This window comes from Lagopus muta, chromosome 11 (genome assembly GCF_023343835.1).
Source record: "Lagopus muta isolate bLagMut1 chromosome 11, bLagMut1 primary, whole genome shotgun sequence".
Lineage (NCBI taxonomy): Eukaryota > Metazoa > Chordata > Aves > Galliformes > Phasianidae > Lagopus > Lagopus muta.
The window spans coordinates 5826859-5849431 of record NC_064443.1 but is presented as its reverse complement, the minus strand read 5'-3'; positions in this window follow the sequence as shown (position 1 = coordinate 5849431).

The following is a 22573-nucleotide window of genomic DNA, read 5'->3' as shown; positions in this document are numbered from 1 at the left end:
AGTTTTTACTTCTGTGAATGAGTTTTAATGAGTCATTATAAACAAATACATTTGACTGTTTCCATCTCTGAACATCATAAAAATGCTTGCAGTGCAAACTCTCACAGTCTGTTTCCATTGTACTTATTGGATCCCAAATCTTATCTGGATAGAGAATTTTCTTGTCTCCTCTTAATATATTTTGTATTTGTAAATTTGTTTGTCAGTTCTGTAAACCTCCAAGGCCTCTCTTTTTCTGGAGGAGAGCAAGCCTCTGAGGAAAGACTTTTTCAACCTACAAGTATTTTAATTCTCTAAGTTAGTCTCCTCTTGGAAAACCTGACGAAAATGAAGTGATGATAAAGAGAAGATATGGGAAATGAACTCTCAACATCACTTCATTTTCTAACCTCCAAGATCTGCCTTCTTCCTGCAGTCACAAATTATATTTTGATACTATTTACCATTCTATATGGCATCCATATTATAAATTATGGATGACTTTTACATATTATGCTAATATTCAGTTCTATATTTGTCTAGAATTTTGTTTGTCTTATACTCAGCTTTAATATACCCATGAGATTACCATTTTCTTTACATAATGAGTCCCATAACTTTCACTATGAGAAAAACAAGTCAGTAATGCTTTTGGCAAATCCATAGAGCACAGGAGAGAACAAACTGCTTGTAACGTGTTACCACCAGAACTTCTGTTCTGTTGCTTTTTTTTTTTTTCACCTGCATTGTAAGATAATTATAAGGTCCAGCCTGAAATGACCTGGGATTTACCCACCTGAGTTACTGTTTTTCATCTTTCAGCTTCTTGCCTCTGATTGCAAATAAATAAATAAAAAGTAAAAAGTAAGAAATGGGTGTTCTTTGGGTGGATGCTGGAAATAGTTCTTTATCTTGGCCCACACAACTGAATTTGTGGCCCTCCTGGGCAAAATGGAAATAGAAAGGTCCAGAGGAAAAAAAAAAAAAAAGACCTGAATAGTCTTTAAGCTGTCATCGTTCACCCAGTCCAGCCCAGGTTTGATAATACCATTTTGCAAGATAAGTGCTAAGAGGGGAGGTTCATGCAGTAGGGCACCAGCATCTGGGAACAGTGCCCAGTACCTCTCCCAGGTCACTATGCTACTTGGGAGACTAAGCCAGTAGCATTAAAAAACAGAACAACACCAAGGAGTTGCTATTATTGATCAAATGAACCCTGTATCTAAAACCTGCAATAGCTTTGAACTTGTATAATTTTGAACAGGGGTATCTGGATGAGTAAAGCTTGCATAAACACTGAGGAAGTCAGTTCTTCTGGTGTCAGAGAGGCTGTGCAGCGTGCCTGGGTTTGCCCTTCTCAGAGCAACCCCTGGAGCCTCTGACGTGCCTAGATGTAATCTAGCTTGTTCTGGTGACGCATGCTCACAGGTCACATCTTGTGCGTAACATGAGGTGACAGACGTAAGGAAGTAGGGCACATCAGTTATCTTGAATCAGCAGATTTCATCTTTTAAAGTTTACAGTGAAAGTTTCCTTCAGAAATACCTCCTTTTCCCTATCACTATTTTCATTTGTTAATGAAAAAAAAGCGATGTGCCAGGGTCAGCAACGTACTTGGCACATGCCTTTCCCAAGGAAAGAGGTGACGCAATGACACAGACGGCCCCACAGCACGGAAAGCTGCAGATCACAGCCTGGCTCTGGCATTTGTCTCTGTGGCCATGTCCCTCTGTTTGCACTCTCCAGCCCTCCCAACTCACAGCCCTGACCCCTCAGTTTCTTTTCCCCAACCCACCCATGTTTTGCCCTTACCTCCTGTGGCCCTGGAGGAAGCCTGTCCTGTCACATCCCAGCCTCCTGCAATGCTCTCCGCTGGCTCCATGCTGTCCCCTGTCCCAAGGACATCTTACCCTGCACCAAGCAGAGAGTCTGTGCTGATCAGCTGAGGGAATGCACCCCCAGTGAGGGGGAGGACATTGCCACACACTGAGCTATGTCATGGGACGCCTGCTGAGGGAACACAATGTGCCCCTAAAACCAGCCCTTGCCTGTTCTGTGCCAACTGCTCCTTTCCAGGTGGCTGCTGACCCCACTGTATCTAGTGGGATGAATACCCTCAACATCCCACCCCTCTCAGCACATCCCACTCACTAGGCCTACCTCAACCTTGCTCCTCCCTCTGTGTGAAGCTGCAGGTCAAGCCTGGCTATGGCTGCCTCCTCTTATGCTTCTGCCATGCTTCAGTCCTTGTTCTGCAGCTCCTCAGATCCAGCCTTGCCACAGGGGGAAAGTTTTACTTCACTTTCCCCACAAAAGGAGGTTTAAAACACCCAGAAAAATCTCAATCCCCTTCTCCACATCCCCCTGCCCCCAATCTCCTAAGAAACCCTATTGCAGGAATAAACACCTTTTAAAGTTTTAAAATTGCTGGCTTAGGATAAATGCAATACTTCCTGTTCCTTTCTCTCAGAAGGAACAGAGAGAGGAAATTGCTGGGAAAACCCTGTAAGAACCTAATGACTTTGGTGGAAGGTGCAGGAAAAATTACTGCCAGGCAATGCAAGAGTATCAGAAACCACTAGATGTCATCATCGATGCATAAAAAGCAATGGACTGTTAAAATTTGAGCTGAAAATGCCTTATGGCTTTCAGCAAAGTTACTACCTATATATGACAACATTTTTAAAAACAGTTGGCTTACCAAAGACATTTCTATGTCCAAAAATCCCAAGCATATGTGGGACGGTGGAGAGATTTTAACTTCTCTGCAACCCTACCCAAGTTCTGGGAGTGAGGACAAAATGCTTTTGAGTAATTCTGGACAGTTCCAGCTACATGCATTCTGCCAAGACTGCAACTGTCACTCAAACTTCAGCTTGAGTTGGCCACCAGGTAAAATAGAAATCTGCCTTGTTGGCAGGGCCCTCTGCTTCTTTTGAGATACTGCTCTGCAATGCCTCCTAACCCTCTGTCTTGCAAACACCATTAAACTCTTCTAGTTTCTTTAAATGAGAGTAAGCTCATTTTCCCCAAGGATGCTGAGGCAGAGGACACTTGTAGAAGCAGGTTTTCAAGGAGAGGCCAAAACTAAATGGACTATGTGTGTGTGAAGAGGTGTCTGTTCCTCAAGCAGCACAGTGAAAAAATTGTATCAGGGATGACATAGAGAGGCAGATACTGCTGTGCAGAAGAGGCAGATGGAAGAGTGGAAGTAGACAAAGAAGTATGTGCTAGTAGCCCCTCTGATGTCTTGACGGTGGAAGCAAGGATAAGGTGGCACTTTGTGTACTTCATGATAACGAAATGAAGTAAGAAGTAAAAGATAAGACTGACATCAAAAACCCTCTGTAAGATAAGAATTTACCATGTGGGAAAGAAACCTGAAAGAATTTTACATATACACACACCTCCATTTATACCAGTAAATCACATTAGTGGGACTAAACTGATTTTAAAGAGAAAAATGCCTTTTTTTTTTTCCCTAAAGTTACCTAAATCATGAAAATCCCTTAACTGCTCTGCTTCTTGTTCTTCCCTGAAGAACCTTGTCTGCACATTAATTTGCTGAAAGCCAGAAATCTAGTAAAAATGTAAGTTTTCCTCACTAACAGCTGGGAAACCAACATTAGTTTCAGCAGCTTGCTGAGTAATGGAATTAGGGGACTTAAGGTTGACAGATATGTCACACAACTGAGTTGAAGGGCAGCACTATTGCTTTTATTTAACTCCCTGATTCATGTACCCTTCAGACACAGCTCAGAAGGCATCACTTGGTGTATCTCCTTAATCTGGAAGGATATCTCTATGAAAAGATGATCACAGAAACATTGCTTTACACTAAATTATGAGCTAGCACTGTAATACTTGCACAACTAACAAGTTCCAGGAATAGGAAAACTTCACTAAGAGAAATAAATTTACTCACCAGCATCAGCCATTAACCCAGGAAGGAGCCAGAATCAAGTGAAACGCGATTAAGGTCAATGCCAACATTTTTACCCAAATACTTTTGGAACAAATTGGACAACTTGAATCATCATGAGTCATCATTTATATATATATATACACACACATATATATTTTTCCTGGGGGTTCCTTTGCAGTTCTGACATCATCATCAATCTGGGCAGAAGTTAGTGGTCAGCTACACAGTTACGGCCTACTTCCATCCCTTTTCAGAATGGAAACTGCAACTCTAAAGTGAGGCTCTTCTCTAAGGCAACTGAATTGAGTGAAACAACTGTGATAGTCACCTTACCAGCTAGCATTAAACTTCCTACTGCTGCTGACCTATCACGCTCAATAAAGCTCATGATAAAGAAATACTGAATTTGCTACTCAGTAGGTATCGGGCTGACCGATAACCTGGTTAAAGTTTTGTCCACGGTCATCCAGGGGCTGTCAACACACAGAGGATGAGAATGCCCACTGTCTGAAGACTGAACTGTCTACATCACTGACTGAAGAGCCATTTCTGAATAAAACAGACTCAAGTTCTGCAGAGTAGATTATTGCAACTATCCAAAAGCAATGAAATCAATTGTTCTGAAAGTAACAGAAGGCTGATATTTGAACTTGTAATGTCCATTTTGGACAACTACAAACAGAGGCTCTTTTAAACACGTGGTCTAGAAAGTCAACAAGTATTTTTGGATTCATTATCGTACTGCTTGTGTGTGGTATAATCCTTTCATTCAAAGGTTCTAAAGACTTAGCAATAAACTCAGCAATACATCTCAGCTGTTTGATACATGAAGATACCTAACAAGCCTGGTGAGACCTCCAGGAGAGAGGATTGTAAAAGGAATCCAGAAATACTTTCAACTCACAGAGATACAAATTTGCTTTGTTTCTTTATTAATATATGACCTATTATTCATACAGGCAAGAGAACATAGGATTAGAGCCCTGAAGAAGCCCTGAAACTGCATTTTCTCCTCCTTTCTGAGGTTTCTCACTGCCCTTGGTGATGTCTCTGGCTCACAGATGGATAGCTGAAGATTGACTTGAAGCATCAGCCACAAGCACAATTGAAATAAGAGCAGAAAACACGTGCAGAACAAAGGCCTGGTCTTGGCTCACATAGGACAACTTCATGTCTTCAGAGTCTTTAAGGAAGTTTGTAGTTTTCAAGAACCATTCATTCTGGGTGCTTCAGGCTTTGGCACCCAAGATACCCTGACTCCATATCCCACTCCAGAAATCACACATAAATTGTGCTTCCAGTAAAATGCGATATTCTAGTTGGCAGACCTTGAGAAATAAGGAGGGAGAAACTGATCTTTGTAACAGAATGAACTGGTTTAAATGCACAAAGGAACACTGAAATACAATGACTTGACTTTTATTCTTCTGGTTTTATAGTTCATGGACAGACTTACAAATAAGAAATTCTGATACTGAAAATTGGCTGATGAAAGCACGTTTTTTTGGAGCGGATTTTGAGTTTGATTGCTCGATACAGCAGATTATTCATTTACAACCAACATCTAAGAACTTCCTTTTGTATTTGCAATTAGTGTTGTTGATTAAATGCATACTCTTTGAGGCAAGAACATGTTTATAGCTTTTAAGAAATCCACCACTTTGCCAATGGACACTGGAACTGATGGGCAAAGGAGGCAGTGCTGGCAAATTTAATTCCAGTCATGTGATTGACGTTGGCATGGTACGGCTCATTAAAATCCATAATGTTTATTTCCAATATACAGCTGGCAGGGATCCCAAGACCCCACTCTGTCAGCAAGTATAGTTTTCTGCTGGGTTAGACCTGTGGGCCATTAGCAGACTAAAACAAGTATTTTTCCTTGCAAATGAAAGGAAGGTAAGCAGTATCTTTAAACAGGGAGAAGATATTAAGAGATGTTGAACCTTGCATCTATGTAGACCACATTTTGCTGCTACCCCTTTCCCTCAGTATTGAACTAAAAAGGTGTTGGCTAGAACCAAACTCCTGACTTAGAACACAGACTTCAAGGTAATGCAAACTGGGATGTCTTCACAGCATGGCATTTGCAGTACAAGCATCCAAAAAGCAGAAATGCTACTCCTCCTTACCTGCTGGCCAACCTAGCTCTCTTGTGCTTTTACTTCTCAGAAATAAAGTCAAGGACAGCAGTCAGTGATGGAAATCACTTTACTGACACATCTGTGTTTGAATTTCATGCAGGTCTTAACTGTGTGTTACTTTCTCCCTTGTCACTTCTCTTATTCCTGCCTAAAGTACAGTTCTCCCCCTTCTGCAGAAGAAATCAATTTTTAAATCCTCTGAGCTCATCTTCTAGTGATAGTACACACCAGAGCAGTACAAGCTGCATGCTACTCAGAGTACTGTGCTCCACAGGGACTCATTTTCCCCATAAAGATAGTTTCAGACACAAAATGCCTGAGGTTATTTAGCCAGGCACTGAGAGACTAGTCTGGAGTACTAACCATCTCCATGGTGAATGCTACAAGGCAGCAAGAGGCAGAAAGCAATCAAGTTGATATTTATGTAAGAAAATGCATGAAGTTCTATACAGCCCACATATTCTTTTTAGAACATCATGAGTACAGACACGTATGACTCAACTGCATAGAGCTCCATGCTGCTGTGACTGCAAACTGCTCAGTTTGAAGCTGGCTCATGATTAGATGCACATGTGGCAGTCACATTTTTGATTGCCATTTAAATCTAACTGAACAGTCCACACAGCATCTAACATAACATCTGCCAAGTGTTTGAATTACAAAAGTAAGAGTTTATAAAGAAATAAAATGAAGTCCCCACCTCCAAACACACAAAACACTACCAACAAGAATTTGCTTTCACTGAAAGATGATGAACAGTTATAAAGTGACTCCTGAAATTTACTATCTCAGCCTCAGTTTATTCAGCCCATTTCCAGTTCGGCTTCCTATGGCAAGATTTTCACTCCTGCCACTATTTGTGGAAGGAGCGTGCTGCCTCCATTATCCAGCCTCCTGGATGAATGCCTCTTGCTCTTCTTGGAGTTTGTCCTATTGTGGAGAATCCACCTGGCCAGTGCACCTGGCTTGGCCTCCCAAGGGGAAAAAAACAAACTATGTTTTAAATGGAAAAAAAATATCAGGCATTAATCTAATATAGAAAAACACAGCAAAGCACTTTAACCCTTCAGTGAAAGCAAGGAACTTGGTGCAAAGCCAAATCCTAACCGAAAAATCTCTGGCTTCAATGAGAGCATGGCTAAGCTTCTTTGAAGGTACTACAAAGCACCCCATAGAAGCATCAGAACAACCTTGCTGTGACAAGAGTTGTGATTCTTTCTTAGCTTCTGGGGTAACCAGAAAAACAACAACCCACCACCAACCTGCACCAACACCTGAAACAGACACGTTGTAGCAGACAGTAGGATTAATTACACAAATGAACCACTTCAAGGGAAAAACAAGGACAAAGTAGAAGCAAGCGATGAAGGCACAAGGAACACATAAGTGTTAATGACTTCTGAAGGGGTAGTGATGCACTCAGATATTACTTTCACAGTCATAATTCTGTGCTATTTATTTTTATGAATTTTTTAAGTTCTTTTTTATAAATAGGCAAGAGCACACTGCACAATATTTTCCCAGTCTAATCCAGTCCACCTCAGCATTTGTATTGTAAATGATTATTTTGGGATTGACGTGTGTGTATATATATATATTCAAAAATATGTAGGTAGAAGCTTGACACATAGGCTCACAAGGAACACTTAGAAAATGTTTAAAAACAAGAATCCCTTGTCTCTGTAGCTTGTAAGAAAGTACAAGCACAAAAGTTGACAAAAATGAAAATGAAGAAGCCTTTCCTTGGAATGTGGTTTTTTTTTCTTCCCTTCACAATAACGACTGAGCAAACGGAATGAAAGACTGCAGCTCTGCATAGGGTACATACACGTCACCAAGGAGCTATGCTCACTTTGGGCTCTGAACAAGGGTAGCTGATTTGCCAAAATCAGGTAAACAAGCTTTGCTCTCCTCTTTCTTTCCCATACCTAGATATAGTCCCAGAAACAAGCATCTAAAGAGGTACAGGAGCAGCAAACTTGGAACTCTTCAAGAGCATCTCAAGGCCTGTGAATAGCAAGGCAAAGCTGTGCTGCTGTTACTGAATATAACTGACCTTACTCATACAAATGAAGTAGTTATTGAGCCGTCCCTCCTTAAGGCCTGAAGGAGTCTACCTCCTGCCCATCAGTGCAGATTCGACCTTTTAGCAAAGGGGCTTGTGAAAAGATATGAAGTAGATTCCCTTCTCTGTAAATTCTCTTAGATTTGAATTAATGTGGAGGTGGAACTGCAGGAGACTTGCAGACCTTGTAAAAGATGGATTTATGGGGCAAGTAGGTTGTAAATGAACACTGTGTTTTGGTAAACATGAGCATTACATTCATTGTGATTTAAGCATATTTTAATATGCATATTTGAAATTGTTCCAAGAGGAAGTTGGATTTACGTTACTCTCTTTATGATCTTCTGTGCATCATTCACTCTAGCAGCCAGTGCTTGCCAAAATTTAATCTGCCTGGGATTTAAATAAATATTACATAAATAAGTAACTCAATAATCAGCGTGGTTGGCTAACATCCCAAGGCATGATTAACCTGCCAAAGCCATGAAGCAGAGCTGAGTACTGAGCTGCATTCTACATAGACCTCATCTCTTTCGAGGTCAAAGGAAACAAAAAACCTTTCATAAAATATTTCAGTAATAAGATAATTTATGTGGCTCCTTTTTTAATGAGTTACTATGATGCTTTTTTGCCATCTAAACACAAAGCTAAGCTTAACTGGCATCTCCTTTTACCTCAGGGGAGCACATACCCCAGCCCATCCTCACACTTAAACTGCACCCTCAGGACAACTTCTCACTGGAAGCAAGTGACCAGGCATGCACTTCTACAGTTAAGCTTCACCTGGTTCATGCATCCTTGAAACACACTATGATCAGTAGGTTTCAGGCTTGTAGAACTGGCTTCCATATTTTGTTTTTGCTACTGCTTCACTAGGACTCCATGCAAGTCATTTCATCTCTCTGGCATTCCATCTGACTCATCTAGACAGATCTGCATCTAGGATCAGGAGAGTCTGTAACCAGCTTTGAAGTATCTGGCCTAATTAACAAATTTTAGTTGAGAAGGGATCTGTAATCCTAGTGAAAGGAAATGTCACAGTACAAAAAATAGCCTTCCACTTGCCTCTAGGGAGGGGAAAAAAAAGTCTTCCCAAGCTACTCTAGAGCACCTGAATAAAATATTTTCACTCCAGTCTGATTTCAGAAGCCTTTCATATCGATTTGTCACAGCATTGCAGCAGTTGAACTCAATTCTGCTTTAGAAGTGATCTACAGCGTACCGTAGCTCTTTTCACTTCCTTTTCTCATTTTTCAACACTAACAATACCTGTAGGATTACTAGACAGATATTCCTTGCTAACTTGCTTCTGGTGTTAACATGCCGATTGAAGTCAAAAGCCGTTCTGTGTCTGATTCTGCTGGGAGCTGTGGAAATGACTGCAGCATACCCAGATATTCAGTGCTAAATGCAGCCACTCTAGAAGAAACTTCTCGTCTCTGTGTGAAAACATCAGATTGTCATACGCAGTGCTCAGGCTTATCTCTGTTTAGAGCAAGTGTTTGTCTAGGTTTCCCCTGGCCTCACAGCGGTCTTGTGGTCAGTGTGCATCACTGTGACATGGTTTTGGTTTGTGTTGTGAGGAGTTAGTCCAAAACATTTGAAACAACGTAATGCCCTTCTTACGGGCTGCACAGGCGATCATTTCCTGGCATGAATATAAGCATACGTGCTGTTTGCCCTGAAATGCTTGAAGGTTCGAGTCAGCCTGGGATGCAAGGAGGAAGGATAGCAGGTAATTCCTGCAGCAGGGCACCCCCAAGACTGCACAGAACCCATCGGTGAAAGAGCAGAATGGTTCACAGCACAGGCAGCATCCAAAAGATGACATGAGTGAACAGACAGGGACCTCAGAACAAACCAGAAGATAAAGTTATTGCTTGCATTGACAATCCCCATTTTTCACGTTGATAAGCCTCTGCTGCAGTACCACTGTTTTTGTGTCACCTGTATGTGAACAAATGAAGGACAGAAACAAGCAAACAAAAATTTCTACATCCATGGGGGGAAAAAAAAAAAAAAAAGAATTATTATGATGTAAGTATTAATTAGAACACATTTCTACAGAGATAAAAACAGATTTACTGACACCTCATGAAAAATCCTAGTGTGTGCTTGCCCTCACACTTCTTAGTTATCCTGCAAGGCTGGTGCTGCTGCACAGAGGACTGAGTATTTTTTCTTAGCCATTCATCACAACCTTACACTGCAAATCAAAGCAATTCCTCCCTACCAAGCAAGAATGCTGAGCAGAGCACTAGGTGGTAGCCGTGAGCCGCTGTAGAGAGCAGGGCTGGCTTCACACTGAGACCCACAGCACAGTGAAGAGAAAAATGTGAAATATGTGAAGTAATAACATATCACTGATGTGCATAGACGTTTTGGTTTGGAACAGCCCTCTGGGTCAGGGAAGGTACGTCCTATAGGTAGGGGCAGGCAGCAGCCCAGGGCTCTGTGGCTGAGGGAGTTCCAGGCACAGCCCACAGTGGTGGGCATCTCCCAAGGTCTCTAAGGGCACTGCCCCAGCAATGGTGGTGATGGATTCAGGGAAGAGATCACCTTCACCAAATCACGGTTTGGAATCTACTAGACACCATGATGAAAGAAATACCAGTAGAGTCTACAGCTGAAAGGGGTGAAAACCCTCCATCTCCTACAGCACCCTTACATAAACTGTGAATTCTTTTCCTAGAAGCCGTAGTTTAGGAGAGAATAAGCTTGGATTTTCATTGCTACTTGGAATGAAATGAATCCGAACTGTTTCTCTGTCAGGTAGAAAGTGATTTTCCCATCTTTTTTTTTTTTGCTTTGCTCTTGATCTGCATTCTTTTCAAGACTGCCATACAAAACTTCAAACCTTCAAAGAAATAATTCACAGCAAATTTCTAAACTCCTTTATTGTCTTCCTATTTCTAGAAGATATTTTGTATTAACATTATATATACATATAAATGGATACTCCCCCTAATTCATCCAAGCTATCAGTCCAAGATGAAAAAAAAGAAGGTAGAAGTTGGAGCAATGCAGTGAGACTGCAGCATAAAGTTAAGTGGAAGAAAAGAAAAGGCATTAAAGGCAACAATAAACTGAAGGTCAAGAGCTGATATGCATTGTTGATGGGCAACGCATCCCCTGCCTGCTGTACACCAGCTGGGTTAGAACAGCAAGTTGATTGAGCTGCTGTACCAGCCTGCTTTGGTAACTGCAGTAACACCAGAACAGGAGATTCCAGCATTATTCTGAATCACCCACCGTTATTTATTTCTGCCCAATCCTTCTATGGTGGTTTTCCACACCAGTCCTTCACACAGCTGATGCATTGCCTTTCAGCCCTATTGAGTGCGCACTGTTCTACAGAGATGTACTCTTCCCAGCCACTTGACTAACGAAGCCAACTGAGAAGCCAGCAGGAATCTAGATGTCTCAAAGCCCAACAAATGTTTTCAGCAAAACAGTCTTCTGATGAACAAAATTCTGCAACAGAGCCCGCTTAGCAGCAGAAGCAGTAATGGGAGTAATAGGGTAGCACAGTGCTAACTGTGGTGCATACTGACTGTGGCTCTGCCTGACATTGATTGATTAAGAGACTGAAACTCTGACTGTGGCACTAGGCTGTTAAGAATAAAACAAACTTTCGCTTCTCATTTGCACACATCCATCATGAGCAGACAAGTGTTAGCTTCTGTAGCAAGAACTGCAGGATTTTTGGTTTTACTTTTCGGGATGTGTGTAAATGATATTACTGATTTTTCTTGTTTGTTTCCTGAAGTTTTTTTTAGTTCAATTTTTTTTTCATGGATTCTTAAAGAAGAAATGTAGAACTTGGTAACCCAGCTCAGCTATCAAGGATTCATCACCTAGTTGAGAACTTGGCTAGAGATCTGGAAGGGAGTGGCTGTCATTCCCTGGGGATGCAGTAGTCAGTCCCCACCCCAGGACAGCCATCAGCACCTCCCAACGTGCCAGAATCTTGTTTGCATCACAAGACTCTGAAGCCCTGCCCTAAATGGACAACATATATGAATTCTATGAAGGGCATCTCTATGGAATCAGTATGTGTGTTTCAGGATGCTGCCAACTTCAGCTACTGCCCAGTTCATACACTTCCATCTGTATTAGCTTTGAGATTCACAGTGGTTGTAGCTATTGTAGCTTGGTTATTGAGCATGTTAGCAAGCAAAGTCTGTATTTTAGACAATGACAGCTTGTAAGAGAAAAAAGAAAAAAAGACAGGAGGATCCACCTTACTTTGGCCTCCACTTTTGCCACTGAATATAATGCAAGCACTTCATTCAGTGACACTAGTATGAGCAGTTGTGGAAACATGACTTAGAACTTCATCAAGACGTCAAACCACAAAAAATGAATCAATAGGATCAAGCAAAGTTTCTGCAGTGTCAGGATTATCCTCAGGAATAACCACAATGCCAGAGATTTCTGAAGAGGTAATGGCTCTCAGCAGAGGCTCAAGAATTCAATATTAAAAAGCATTTAATACTGCAATTTGAAAATGTCATCATAAGTAGAGACTGAGCATGAAAACAAGAACAACTCAGCTAAACATTTAAGCAAGTAAATTATTATCAGTTGAATTATATCTTATCCTACACATGGCTCACCTGGGAGTGGTTTGCTAAACCCAAACTCTCAGGACCACTGACATTACCATTTAAGTATCAGATCACAGTTCCAATGTAATCAGATCGTGAAGAGAGCCCATGGTTTTTTGAGAATTGAACACCACCCTCAGATATATTTGGATCCAGTGTACTTCTCCTTCTTTCCTAACCTTCATTTGTCTTTGAAAACAATATGGATTTCCATTACGATCAAATTGAAGTCCATTCAGAAGCTTTCCATTTTGAGATATGGCCTATTTGCCTTTCCCAAAACAGCAAAAAACTTCTACAAAAGTTTCAGGAGAACTTTACCCAACCAGGACGTTTCAGTTATTTGAAACATGACAATCATCCAAAGTCTTCACCATCCTCACAGTGCTACTGCAGCACCAGTGTAAGGAGATAGCTATTGGAAAAACTCTCAGAGACTTCATCCAACAGCAGCACCTCTTGCTTTGTTCGCTGCTTCACCCTGCACAGTTTCTCTTTCAACCTGTCTCATCCACTTACAGTATATTGTCATAACCTTGCTGCTTGGCAAACAGACAGCCCCTTTATCACATCATTGTGCATCTTTTGATGTTATGATGATCCAAAATGCTGCAGCTTTACACAGGAGCACATAATCTCCACTACAAATGAGAAATGGAAGCTCCCAAAGGTTAAACACTGCCGTCTTTACACCTTTATTGACCTCAGAAAAAAATACTATGTAAATTTAGATATTGGTTAACAGCATTAAAATAATAAATTTAATTGCCATTGTACTGATGAGCTACCCAAATAGATAACAGCAGCTTTGATTATTTTCAGGCTTGTGAACTACTGCAGTTCCCTAGCAGCATAAACATAATGTGTTACATTCTTGACTAAAACAGACCTCAAAAAGTAAGACTAAAAGTCATCACTTGCTGGTGTCTGCACTTCCAAGTTAAAATTAGCCTGCCGCAAGCATTCTCATTGCAAAAAAAGGAGGAGAAAGAAAAAGCCTATATGTTCATGCAAGAGAAAAATACAAAAGAGTGCGAGTGTAGCCAAAGCTAATCCATTCACGAAGTCGAGCAGCTATCTGCAGAATGCTTTTTTGGAGTACTCAATCAGCTCAGACAGCTAGGATGCTTTCCTCTTCAAAGCACGCCAGCCTTTCATCTACGATGGCTTTGTGCATAAGTAAAGTATTTTTAGCAATGCATTGACTGATTTGACATTGAGAGAACTGAGGACTTTGTCAAACTGGGAAAACTTGGATTGCTAGTAGTTGTCCTGTACCAAAGACTTCCTGGGCCTGGTTTCTCCTCTGAGAGCAGCCTGGAAGCATTCATAGGCTCTATAATAATTTACATTTTTAGATCATGCATTAAAAGCAAACAACAGAAACCCAGGAAGAACAGGCTTTTATCCTTCCTTGCCCTGTTCTCCTAGAGAATATTAAAGCATTCATGCTTGGATCTCTCTCTTCCTATTGCAAATTCAGGAGTTTGACAGAGACAAGTCCAAAGACACTGCAACAGGAAAGCTGCCTGGTACTTGAGGTGATATAAAAAAAACCAAAAAGAACAAAATCTGCCCACCAATATAACCCAGCTGTCCAGTGAACACAGAACCATTGGAGCAGACGAATCCTAGCAGCATTTGCAATAGCAAAGGTGGTTTTCACAGAAGATTTTAGATTTCTTGGCTATTCCTACTGCAGAAAACAGCCCTTTGCAGCCACAGCACTCAGGCAGCTTGGCAAGCCTGGGCAAGAAATTGCCTCAACCCAGCAGTCTTGCGATGTGTAATTGAGGAAAGTGGCTGGATGGTATCCTTCTCTCACTGTCCCTGCTAACTTCCCTGTACCAGAGATACTTTATCAGCGCCTTGAACAAAGCTGATATAGGAAAGATACACTGCATACTGATATTGCACTCTACAAGAAATACCAGGATCAACATCCACACTTACAAAGTGATATTTTCACCTTCATAACCAAGGGAAGCAAAAGTCTTTAAGATATTATATTAGTATTCTGCAACTGCAAACCCTGAATTCTGTACCCAGCTAATTAGATGTTGAATATTATCTACATCACATAGAAAAGATCTGCACCATTTTTTGCTATTAAGAACTGTAGGTTTTCATCATGTAAAGTACTGCTGAAAGCATGACATTCTTAATGTCTAGCTGAGAAATGAGAGAGAGCTAATCAATATGCAAAGCCTTTAGTAAACCAGAAATCTTAAATTATGACTGCTATTAATTACATATAATTGAAACAATAAACTCCCTGAGATAAATCATATGTCAGTTGTAAATCTTACAAACATTTTCCTAACATTTATAAATAAGCTCTCATTTATAGGCATTTTACAGATTAATGGAGAGCTATGGCTATAACTTCTTTGTAAGTAAACTATGTCAATGTCATGGTTATTCATAAATCTCTAGCCTGCACTTTTTTCTCTAATCAAAAGGAGCAGATTATGAATCAAGGCAATTTTTACTGTTTGTTGTATAGGTTTTAAGAATCAGAAATGGGCTTTGTAATCTCTAATTTCCCCAAAGGTTACATAACAAAAGTGACAGAATTGCAGTTACTACAGCAATGTTTTTGATGGCTATATTTTTCCTCCAGAAGAAAGTAATTTGAATTTAGATTAAGACACTGTTATAACTTGCCTTATAAACTGTTGGATTAAATTTCCCAACTCCTCTGTATGAAAATTTGTCTGCATGAAACAAAATTAAAAACATAGGAAGAGCACATGCATTTCACTGACCTTTACATTAGTTACACATTTGAATTTTAATGTATCTGTGATGCATGCTTCAATTAAAGTGTAGACCAGAACTCTGAATTCAGATTCATGATCTGTGTATCACTGAAGCTTCATTCTAAACCCAGTTCTGCCAACAGGCTCCTTGGTGGTAGGAACACTATGGCTGCACAGCCCATAGTAGAAAACAGCTTTTAAGTTAGAGGAGAGAACTTCCATTCAATTTATCAATTAAAAATAAAACCTTAACATTTTCCTCTGCTTATCTTCCTATTCAAGCAGAAGATCCAGCTGGCTTTGTAAATTGATATAGAACTCTCTTTTGCCTATACCTAATGGTTTTGTAGTATAGTTTCCCTGCAGTTTCCATCAAGTATAGGATAATACACACGTGCTCATCTTTTTGATGCAGAGATTTTACACAGTTCTTAGTGTTTGACTGAACTATTTGGAGATCAGAGGAGTTTTCCCAATTTGCTTGCTGCCACAAAAGATGAAGGCTATATTTCTCCTACCCTCAACATTTCATGGGAGGCTATTCAGTAAATAATAAAAAAAAATCCTTCTGCACACACTACTGTGGGGTACACAAGGCTCAGAAACCAGTCTAAGTACTTTCTTCCATATAAAAATGGAAGGCAACAAGCATAATTTTAACAAATAATCACTCTAGGGGATATTAGAAATAATAGATTCCTCAGATTGCCTCTTTATTACCTTTCCTCCTAGGCCTTTAAGAACTGTATATTTATAGTGACTGAAATACATTCATCAAAATAACCATTACTGCAATGTTTCCAACATTTTCCTTTTTTTTTTTTTTTTTCCCCTTCCACCTTCTCCTCTACTGCAAGCTACTCAATTCCAGAAGATGATAGAAATCACCTGTTTGAGGAGATTTCACTGGGGATTTCCATTGACTTTGATTAGATTACTCGTAAGAATAAGTGAATTAAAGAACAAATTGGTTTCTTGGTTGCCCTGCTCCTCTTGAGAGGCCAGACCACCCTTGGAACTAAGCTTCTTCCGGAGAATGTGATGCATGGCCTACGTAGCCCTCAGGAATGAAGTAATCCAACTTGAAAAGCCTGCCTGTATCTGCATTTCATCAAAAAAGCATAATCATGACAGGAATCTCTGTTTTGCAGTTTTCTGTAAGTTTGTTTAGTTCTGAACAAAAACCTTGAGGTAGAGTATTGATATTACACTTTTCTTAGGTGCGGTGGCAGTACCCATCACGTTTTTTCTGACTATTTTGGCTGAGGAATGTAATGCACTACCTTACTTTGGATTAGTGGATACTCCTCTTTTTAAAGAGACCTTTATCCTCTGAAGCTGAGAAAGAGTTCTGGCAACAGTTTATCACAAATGACAAAAGATTTTAAGAATACTGTTCTCATTCTGGCATACCTATAATGCTTCGGTATTGTTTTCACTCAGAATGTTGTCTCAGAAGAGCCAAATTATTTGGCTTTAGTGGTGTGAACACAACCATAGAAGCCAAGCCTCGGAGCCTGACTGCTCATGCTTCAGGATCACCAGATCAGCACAGGGAAGCAAAGCTCCAAAAAGCAGAACTTTGAGAACGAGGGCCTACCTGTAACACCAGAGCTAGGCATTAGCTAGCAATCTGCATTGTCCATCACCTCTGAAAGCTGTTTGCTGTCCATTGCAATTTTTGCATATTCTATTTAAAATAAATTGTGTTGGCTCAGCACATCCCTTAACTTGCACTTTGCTCCACCTCAGCAGTTTCATGCTTTTATTTTTTTGCAGCCAGGCTACATTAGTTACATAAATTTATGCCATAACTGAAGGTAGTGGCCACCAGCCATAAATTTACTGGGACTTGTAAAAACAAAAACATTTGCACAGCTAGAAAGAATTATGGGGCCAGAAGGGATATGACAGCTGTAATATCACCTTTCTGTAACACTGTGCAGTACACAGGCAAGTTGTGAGAACAGAGAATCATAGAATGGTTTGGGTTGGAAGGGACCTTTAAGATCATCTAGTTCCAACTCCCCTATAGGTGTCCCCTATAGGCAGGGACACCTCCCTCTAGACCAGGTTACTCACAACCCCATCCAGCCTCTCCTGGAACTCTTCCAGGGAAGGGGCATCCACAGCCTTGCTGGAAAACCCATTCATGTCTCACCACCCTCACAATAAAGAATTTTTTCTTAATACCTCTTCTAGCTTAAAACCTTTTCCCCTCCTCCTGTTGTTACATGCCCTTATAGAAAACCTCTCTCCAGCTTTTCTGTAGGCCCCCCCTTTAGGTATGGAAGGTCATCATAAGGTCCACCCCAGAGCCTTCTCCAGGCTGAAGAGCAGTAGCTCTCTCAGCCCGTCCTTGTAGGGGAGGTGTTCCAGCCCTCTGATCACCTTTGTAGCCCTCCTCTGTACCCCCTCCCACAAGTCCATGCCCTTCTTGTGGTGGAGACCCCAAAACTCGACACAGTACTCCAGGTGGAGTCTCACAAGAACAGAGCAGAGGGGCAGAATCACCTTCCTCAACCTGCTGGTCACACTTCTCTTGATGCAACCTTCCTGGCTGCAAGCACACATTTCTGGCTCATGTTAAATCTTTCATCAAATGACACTCCCAAATCATCTTCAGGGCTGCTCTCAAGCCATTATCTACCCAACTTGTATCTATGCTTGGGATTGCCTTGGCCCAGGTGCAGGACCTTGCACATCACTAACTGCCCACTGAGAACAAAGAGCTCTACCTCAGATTTCAAACACAGCACCAGTCAAATTTCTCATTCTGAGGCACTGACAATTTACACAACGCAGACAGCTAATTAAGCAAGGTCATTGTGGGTATAACTCTAAACACAGTGGATTCCACAGAATGACTTGGAATCAGTGCAGGTTGTGCTAGCACATCCTGAGCCTGGCAATGTGACTGAGGCTGCAGCTGAGTGAGGTGGAGGGTGCAGGTGTGGGATGCAATTCCTGTGTAGGCAATGCAGTAAGAAAACTGCTAATTAATTCAGTACCAAAATACTTGCTTAGGTAAAAGGCTGCTTCTGTAATCTGTGCAGATTTAAACAGCCAAATTGCAGCTTCGACATTGCTCTGTTTGCATTATTTTTCTGAAAGGCTCTAAGACTTTCATCTATGTGAAGAAATAACTGTAAATCATCTCAGTTCAGACATATGTGGTGGCACCCCCATGAAGCCCACACAGCAGAGTTCCCACTCCTGTCCTTAAAGCTTGCATATCTCTAGAAACTCTCCTACCACCCCTTTCCCTCTCATTCATGAGAGCCTCTCTAGATCCACAATTTCAAGGGAATGGAGAGCAAAAACCAAGAATTTCCCTTTGTGTATCTGTGGGGTAAGGAGTGTGTCCCTAACACTACTTGGTGGTAGGCACCCAATAAAGTACAAAATGCAATTTCTTCCATTTCAAACAGAAAGAGAGGAAACTACAGCACAGTAGCAGCCTTTTGGGGTACCTTGCTGCAGGAACAAGGAGCAGTAGCCTGGGGCCAGGTCAGGATTAGAGCTTCATGGCACTGGTGTGATGGGCTGAGAGTTACTACAGAATCAACTTTAAGAGCTGCAATCCAGAAAAAGCAAAGGACTTTTGTTGGTTTTCTATTTTATGATCTATTGTTTCACACAGTGATGGATGGTTGAGAAATTAAGGAAAAAAAAATCCAATGAGCACCAAATTTTTCCTATGAAATTTTGAAGAAAGTCTGACTTAGAGGATCCTCAAGACTGTCCCTTCAATCAATTTGCCAAGATTTGCATTTCTATTCCTTATTACTATTAATTTCTATTTATAGAAGTTGGATAACATAAAATATGATTTAATTATGATCATACAGTTTTCTAGCTTAACGCACAGCACATACACATACATTTTCACGGCACTTGTATGAGACAGAAGACCATTACATTTCACCACATCTGAAAAAGAAAGGTTGATGGACCTCACAGGCAACCAATACTTTCAGGCTGAATGCTTTGACTAATTTAGGGGAAAGGAGAAAAAGAAGGAAACTTCTTGAAGATATTCTAAAGCATAAACTGGTGATCTAAGGTTACATTGAATGTTTCCATGACCACAATAAACCCTGGCGTTCTAAACCTTTTGTGCACTTATACCACATCTATCTGGCTCAACAATCTTCTACAGAAAGGGCAACTAAGTACACATAGTGTATTAAGTGTATTAAGCTTCTGCCTCAACCATAGGACAACATTTAAAGAAGGAAAAGAATAAAATAAAAGAAAGGAACTGTTGGTTTTCTTTCCCTGTAATTATTCCTTGAATGCAAAATGCAGCATATCATTCACAGCCTTCTCACCCATCTGTTCTGGTATTTCCTCTGAAAGCTGCAAACAGTCCTTGACAGCAAGTGAGTTTGGTGTGGTTGTTTTTTTGGTTTGCTTTAGCTTATGTCAGTCCGTAGCTTACAGAACAAGATCAGTGGCTGCTCTAGCTTTGCGTGGTTTGTATTTGTTCTCCATAACAAGTTCTTTCTGAAGATGCTGTACGTTTCTTATAGGACAGACACATTAAACCAAAACTGGGGAGATGACCATCTCCAAAAAATTCTGCAGACTTTCTGCATTTCTCAGGATCAGCACCTGGGGAGGTCATTAGGATAAACACTGCATTCATTCGATCTGGGGGGAGGCAGCAAACAACAGAAGTTATTCTGACCCGCTCCTCTTCTAAATGAGACTTGTGTTTTCCATCAGGAAGCTGGTAAAGGGAAACCTAAGCACTTTATTCACTAAACATATTAGGTTATTCTGCACTACAATACAGATGTGATACAGTGCAGCCCCTAAACCAGTTCTGCCTACCGATGTGGTAGGACAAGACAACAAAAGCATTGTGAAGAAGCCTGAGCATTGAACTTCTGCAAGGCTAACTTTGCCTTGCAGAACTAACTAAAGTTACTTCAGCAAGCTTAACAGGACTCATAGGAGTATTTTTCAAATTACATTTTTATTAAGACATTTAGGTTAATATTCAACTGCAACTTCTGTATTTTCCCCAACTATTTAGCAACTTCTCTGCATACAGTCTACATTAAAGGCATCTATTTTAGCTGGGGCTTGAATGCTTTTCAATTCCGCTTCAAATAAATCACTTGATCAGTTTCCATCGCTTTACTACCCTATCGCTGCCTGTCCTAATAAGTAACACATTGAATTTATCACCACCTTCTGCCACCATTTATCACAATGTCAACTGCTATCATCCTTCAACAAACCTCACCTCAACACTGAGGATACATAGAATTTTGCCCATGTGAACATACGAGACATAATTTCTGAAGCCCTTCTGATGTTAGTAACTCAGATGGCCTGTATTTTGGTTGGTTCCCTCCCCCTTCTTTTTCCAGGGGAGTTAAATGTGGCTTTACTGCCACAATAAGTAGATTTATAGATATTGGACTATTGTTTTTTTCCACTCCTGTCTGTTACTTAAAGCCTAATAACAAACAATGAAATTATTACTCAGTACATAGGACACCCCTAATCTAAATTAAGATCCGGTACAAATGACTGCTTATTGAAACTTGTTAGGTGAATAAACATTCAGCAACAGAACCCAGGAGGGTATCAAAACAAACTCTTCCTCTCCCATCCTTTGCTTAACCTCCCCAAAGCATCCAGGACAAAACATATGTGCCTTAGAGGTGGGTAAATGCAGACAATCTTATCAAGTAAGATAAGATTGGGAAAACAAGTCTACAAGTCAAAACCTACCAGTGTAATTTTGGTCACGAAGATCTTGGGATACAAGAGAGATAAGATTTGAAAGGGAAGAAATCATATCTTTGTTGCACATAAGGATGCAGTGTTAAAAAGCAGCAAGCTACAGGCTCAAAAATGCTTTTTCAGCTTGTATGTTTTAAAGCTTGTCTGGTTTTTTTTTTTTTTCCAGGTACATCTCAAAAGTGATGCTATCTCTCCCTGCAGGCTTATAGCGCTTAAAATGTCAACTCTTCTTCAAGATGTCTGCTTTGCACCTTTCATCTGTTTGCACAGAAGAAGCTCTCTCCTGTCCTCTCCTGTCATCCCTCCCACACTCCTGTACATAATAGTTTCCAATTAATTGATCGTTTTTACATCAACATTAACCTCATTTCCCTACTCAAAACTAGTGGCAGAGACCACAGAGCATGCCATATGAAATCCTGTCTATAGGACCCAGCACTCTAAGTAGGCAGAAGAAAACTTGCCAGTAAGCTCAGTGCAATATATGCATGATAAAATCAGTTTAAAAATCCTGAAGGAAAATCTAGAAAAGGATTTAAGGGTAAGACTTGCGGGTGTAGTAAAATTAGCTTCAGTTCTTCCCAGAAGAAATAAGAAAGACTAAAGCAAATTGGAAACATTCTAAACTTGTATTTCATGTGCTTAGATAGCATTTATTTTTATTGTATCTGAAAAAAAAAAAAAAGAAGTCTGTCACATGTCCATGCAGTGCATGTTAATGGACTGCACGTATCCCATTCTAGAGGAAAGCAAGGTGAATGGAGTTTAGCAGATTTGTCCACTTAGTGAATTCCATAGAAGTGCAAGGAATTAAGCTCTGGTCTCTTCCCAAGGAGGTGCCCATGGCACAGAAGCTCTGTCCTTTGAAAAGAGCATTCCCACAAACATCCAAAGCCAAAACAGCTCTCTTGGGTGAAGTCCCACCATGGTTTTGCAGAGGGCAGAAGGGAGACTAGGCCTTCTGGCAAGCAAAGCCACATACATGCTCACGCTCCTTGGCCTCACTCTGCCAGTGAGAAGCGGCCTGAATACAGATACAGCTTTTACCCACTGAAATTCATTTATACACTGCTAAGATGCATGGTGACCTCAGCAATAAAGAAAAGGAGGCCCAAGAAATCCATGTTCTGGGCTAGCCCCCATCTCAGCTGCATACCAGCAGTACCATCTTCCAAGAGCAAGGGACAAAGCCACAGACCAGGGCAACGATGCCTGCATCCCTAATGAAGATCACAATTTTCTCCCAGGCACAAATGAAAAGATGCAATCTCTTGGCCACAGCTGCTACCTGAGACAGCCCAATCTTCAACAACCCACTCTCAATG